At 39.9% G+C, this 6,000-nt stretch overlaps 1 protein-coding gene across 4 annotated transcripts in view; it reads left to right on the top strand.

Moving 5' to 3' along the window:
• Positions 1 to 5,557, top strand: part of SLC4A10 (solute carrier family 4 member 10) — a 241,875-nt gene extending 236,318 nt beyond the window's left edge. For all 4 annotated transcript variants that reach the window (XM_069733040.1, XM_069733043.1, XM_069733042.1 and 1 more), the window contains one exon: positions 4,353 to 5,557. The gene's annotated coding sequence lies outside the window, so the exon portion shown is untranslated. The remainder of the gene's footprint in view (positions 1 to 4,352) is intronic.
• Positions 5,558 to 6,000: the final 443 nt, after the last annotated feature.

Below are 6,000 nucleotides of genomic sequence, written 5' to 3' on the forward strand. Positions count from 1 at the left end.
GAAACTTAAAGTCCTCAAAGGAAATAAAAACTATTACACTGTAATTATGGTAGGCTCCATATGGTAATAAAAGCAGCGGCCTCATAATAAAGGGGGTTGATGTCCATTTTATGTTCGCCTCTGTACATGTAGCTAGTACAAGACAAAATCTACTTATTTAAGAAGTACATATCCAAGGTATATTAAACGGGCATTCTCAAGTTTGACAAGTTAGCCCCATCCGTTGGATAGAGAATAACTTTCCGATTGCTGGGCCTCTGACCACTGGGGCCCACAGAAATCAACGAGAATCAGCCAATAAGAATAGAGCGATGGAGCCATTCCAATCTTTTGTGATGGGAGCGTCGGAGATTTTCAAGTGCTACAGTTGGCTGGTCTTTGGCACTTTCTGACCTCCAGTCCGATATCTTTTGAACCCCGATTCCTGAGATGTCCCTATCCAGTGGATATGGAATGATTTTCAAACTTGAGAATACTCCTTTAAGATATCAGATTTTATTATTTAGCCTTATAATGAGCTCTGGAGGAGGGGAAGAAGAATAACATTTTTCAAAGGCAAAAATAATTCTTGACCATTTCCTCTGATATTTTCCTGGTCCGGTAAAATATCATTACCAAAGTAAACCTTTGTTTGAAGACCCTTTTCTTTTTTTGTCAGGCAGGGAATGGAGTGAGATGCATCATAGAAATGTGACCTTCGGAAAAGGTCGTATATCATGATTCTGTCCAAAGCATCCAGATGAGAAAATTGTCATTAACCCATTACTTGCCAAATTAAAATTTTTACAAGTACGGATTTTTCAGAAAAGGGCGTCCCAATATTAATTTAAAAAAATGACAATAATAATAATAATAATAATAATTTTATTTATATAGCGCCAACATATTCCGCAGCGCTTTACAAATTATAGAGGGGACTTGTACAGACAATAAACATTACATCATAACAGAAATACAGTTCAAAACAGATACCAGGAGGAGTGAGGGCCCTGCTCGCAAGCTTACAAACTATGGGGAAAATGACACGATTTCCTATTTTGAAAACATTCATTTTACAAACACAACACAAAAAATTGGACCAAATTATAAAAATTATAAAATCTTAGTTGCTAGAAGCTAAAGATTAGGCGTCCCAAAAAAAGGACATTGGTAGATAATGGGTTAAAAATTAAAAAAAAGCCAAAAAAGAAAGACAAATTAAAATGTGGCTCATATCTTATAGAGAATAAAGCGCTATTACCAAAGCTGCTAATAGAAACAAATTATTCCAGAAAATTATAGAACAAGTAATGATTAGTGTTGAGCATTCCGATACCGCAAGTATCGGGTATCGGCCGATACTTGCGGTATCGGAATTCCGATACCGAGATCCGATACTTTTGTGGTATCGGGTATCGGTATCGGATCCATAGGGATGTGTAAAATAAAGAATTAAAATAAAAAATATTGATATATTCACCTCTCCGGCGGCCCCTGGACATCACGCTGGTAACCGGCCGGCTTCTTTGTTTAAAATGAGCGCCTTTAGGACCTGAGAATGACGTCGCGGCTTCTGATTGGTCGCGTGCCGCCCATGTGACCGCCATGCGACCAATCAGAAGCCGCGACGTCATTCTCATTCACTAAACTCCTAATTCTAGGAATTAAGGACCTGCGAATGACGTCGCGGCTTCTGATTGGTCGCGTGGCGGTCACATGAGCGGCACGCGACCAATCAGAAGCCGCGACGTCATTCGCAGGTCCTAAAGGCGCTCATTTTAAACAAAGAAGCCGGCCGGTTACCAGCGTGATGTCCAGGGGCCGCCGGAGAGGTGAATATATCAATATTTTTTATTTTAATTCTTTATTTTACACCTCACTATGGATCCCAGGGCCTGAAGGAGAGTTTCCTCTCCTTCAGACCCTGGGAACCATAAGGATACATTCCGATACTTGATGTCCCATTGACTTGTATTGGTATCGGATATCGGTATCGGCGATATCCGATATTTTTCGGGTATCGGCCGATACTATCCGATACCGATACTTTCAAGTATCGGACGGTATCGCTCAACACTAGTAATGATGCATTGGGTACTTAGTGTTCATACTTTGAAATTCTGATTGTCAAAAAATTATCTAGCTTTTTAATAAAAAGAAGGCTACATTTTTCCCCTTCCATCACATGATTGTCTGAATCCCCCCAAAATGTAGTAGTCTAGGTTCTGTATCCATCTGCATAAGTGCACGCCACCGGAAAAACGCAAATGAGAATCCACTTGAACTTTGTTTGTGTCTCTCTACTTTATGGCCCCATCAGTGGTTCCACCTGAACATGTTTGAATCTCCTCATAAAAAGCACCCAACAAAAGGGTGCAATGTGAATGGTTCCTAAATCCCACAATAGAGAAAGTGGTTACTGACATGCATTATCATTTCACTCACATATGGGACTTTGAGATCCATGTTCTCCTGGCTGTTGGGGGTCACAACAGTCAGATCAGCAATCATACATTTATAATTTATCCTGAAGCTAATGACAAACGTAGGGTTAGACAATCTATTGGTGCAACATGTGCAGCCACTCAGGGGCCCAAGTGGTCAAGGGGGTCCACTACCTCCTCCATAATAGGTGGATTTGTGCGTTATGATAAGCTTTCAGACTGCGAAAGGCCCGTGTGTTAATTTTGCACAGGGGCCCTCTCTTTTCTGTGTCCATTCCTGGACTTATGTATTTAGTTTTGGAATTCCTTTAAGAAACAATAAAGCTGGACCCACACAGGATGGTGCTCCAAGTCTGGTTCAGTGAAAGTGCAGACCTGGGTATTGCAAACCATAGTATTGATGCCACCATTCACCTCGTGATAGTAGCCTAACAGTGACACTAGAATATTCCTGAAAGTAGATTTAAAAACATTAAATTTTCCAGTTATATCAATATGAGAAAATCAAGTTTCTTTACTCAGACATTTTTTGTACACCAATCTCATACTCTTAATGGTAGGGTGACATGGGGACAGCATGTGGTGAAGTCATATCTCACTGGACATCATAGCCAAAGATTTTCAAGTTGTAGTTTTCTAGCTGTTGCAAAACTACAACCGTAGGTTAGAGACCACTGGGATAAGTTACGGACTTATTTTCCAAAGAGTGAAACGTAACATGGAAAGGTCAAAGTGACGTTGGGTGGAACTTATTCTTTGGTAGCATTCTATAATGGAACCAAGCTGCCACCAAGAACACCAGAGCTTTTGGGTGACCCTTTACTAACATAAGGAATGTCTTAATGTTCATGATTTGTGGAATGTATTGGAATGCTTAGTCTAAATGCTATCAATGTGCATGCAGAAATGCTGTGGAGGTTCACCAGCTGGCCTCTGTAAATGGAAATCTGCATATCTGCTTATCTGCATGCTGCAGTTGCCTTACAAAAGCGCAATTCTGTGTACAATGCTTACTATGCCTTCTTCCAGCACCCTTGTTGAATGTTTGCTGATTGTCTTGTATAGCATGACTAATATATTGCTAAAAATTTAATTGATGTCAATCATGGGCAACGCTGTGTAGATGCCACATCATACTTACCATAGAGAAAGCCATTTTGGTACTGAATCAAAATGGACACACGAACTGGTGACTTGGAACTACTGACATCACCCCTAAATCAGAGTGTGCTATGTCTAAGGGGGGCTCTATTTCTCCTTGTAAAGAATGCCAAGCTGGCATAAGAAAAGATAAGGGTCAAGCAGTGCTTTTTTGGAAATTGGTTTGCAAATTAATTATCCTTAAAGAGAAAGTCAACTGGCTGTCTAGGACTACCCATTGACTTGTAGAGTAACAACTTCCAATGGTTGGCACTAGAGAGACAACTTTTTTTTTCTCTTGGGTCACTGCTCTGTGTATAGGGATCGGCATCTGTAACCGCACCCCTAGCATTGACTGACAGCCAGCCCTAATGGTGAGCCTGCTGTCAGTCAATGCCGCGGTGCGGTTACAGCCACCGCTCTCTATTCACAGAGAGGCAGCCCCAGCTGCCAGCACCGCCCCTATGACTAATGCCAAAATGCTCCCAGAGTAATAAATTTAATTTTCTTCCTGCAGCAGGGGTCTAAGTGCGGGCGACAGGCAGGTTCAGAACACTATTAACCTGAAGATTAACCCTATAACTACAGGTTAATAGCATTTTTTCACATGACATGTTCTCTTTAAGACTTGATGATGGTCAAGTCAACGGCCAATAGCTCTAGTGAAATACCCGATGATATCATTAGTTCCTAGTGCCTAGAAAATGGCTTCCTCTACGACATGATTTATAATGTAGAAGGTTTAAATGAATACTTAACTAATTTCATGCATTTTCTATTTATTTCTAGCTCTGAAAGCAAGACAGAGAAGAAATCTGCCTCAGGGAAAGGTATCGACAGGGAGACATGTCTCTGACTTGCTCTTCAGTCTATTTTTACAAGCAAATTTGAAGAATATATGTGTCGCTCTATGTGGGTTATTTACACTGTAAACCATCACATCCGTTAGCAGTGCAATATATAGCAGTGCAATATTTTTTTAAACAAATGTATTAGCTCACTTTTTGTTGGAGGACTTGGCAATAAAGCCTTCCTGGCAGAGGGGGATTTCGTTACTGTAACTTTCTTTTACTGGTGTTTGGATTTCATAGTTCTTATTTCTTTGCGTAACTCTTAGGCTCGTTCTCATTGTTACATCGTTGTTATCATCCATATCAAAGTTTTCCATGTGACGTTTAAAAATAATGCAGGAAGCCATTTTGTGCTGCCAAAAAAGAAGGAGCCAATCAAAACACTTTTAAGCCGTGACATCATCAAGGATTGAGATGATTGGCTAAGAGGGGCAATATTCTTGGTTTTTTTCAGGAATATTTCCTTTAATGAAAAGTATGTCTCAACTATGTTTAGGCAATGGTTACTAGAATCGTTGAACGGAAACATGTCTTACTTTATATTATTCTACTTGATTCTATTAATAGAGAAAGTAAAACAGAAATATACTGTAATGCTATTGATTTTAAAGGAGGTTTTCCAATTCTAGCCATATTTTAATTTTAGTAGAACATGTTGATACGAGTCCACGACCTTCTTCATTTTTGTTTAGACACCACAGACCTAGAACATGACCCAGTGCGCCAAAGTGGTTCTCCCTTTGCATTCATTTATGGCATATCCACAGGTCATGCCATAAATGTATTGTAGCTCATATAGTAGATCACTAGTGCCAGTGGGACCTGAACCTTAATGCCCGCCGATAGCAGTGCAACGATGGTCAGAATTCCCATGAATTTGTATGGGAATTCTGATCACCCCTCCACTGAAAGCAGTGCGATCGGACCCCATACTGGAGAAAGATGCAGGTCTTCTTCCAGATAGCCATTCAATTTAGTGGAGATATCACAGTACCTGGGCTGCTCTTGTGGAAATGAAGGAACCAGTCCGGCGCCAAAACTTCATTTTATTCCATTGAGGATTCTTCATTTCGTGATCCCTCTACTAATGTGAAATGTACAAGAAAAATGCTTACATAAGTTAAAATAAAGTTAAATTGACTTAAAATGAAAAAAAAAAAGAAAAATGAAAATACCTCCTTCCCCAGAACATATTGACGTGTTTAATTTGGGCAATCCACATCCAGTATCTGCTTGTTGGACATCCTGCAAAAGTAAGCCACCAACGTTGTCCAAAATGATAAAAAAATTTTTTTAGGATTCCCCAATTATTATGATCAGTCGGAATGATGCTGTCAGAATAAAGGATATTTGTGATTATGTCTTTAATTATTAGTGCCATCATGGGAGAATTGGACTATGAAATGACAATAAACTACTCGGATCCTCCATAATGAGAGATACTATATTTATTCACTGTGCGCTCTCTCGTTTAGACTGAAGACCTTTAATGGGGGAAGCTTCCATCTACTGATTTCAAAAACATATTTGAGAATAGGTTTACTAAGGCAGGCGAGATGATATGGCGCCCTTCCGCTTAATAGACA

Source organism: Ranitomeya imitator, chromosome 7 (genome assembly GCF_032444005.1).
Source record: "Ranitomeya imitator isolate aRanImi1 chromosome 7, aRanImi1.pri, whole genome shotgun sequence".
Classification (NCBI taxonomy): domain Eukaryota; kingdom Metazoa; phylum Chordata; class Amphibia; order Anura; family Dendrobatidae; genus Ranitomeya; species Ranitomeya imitator.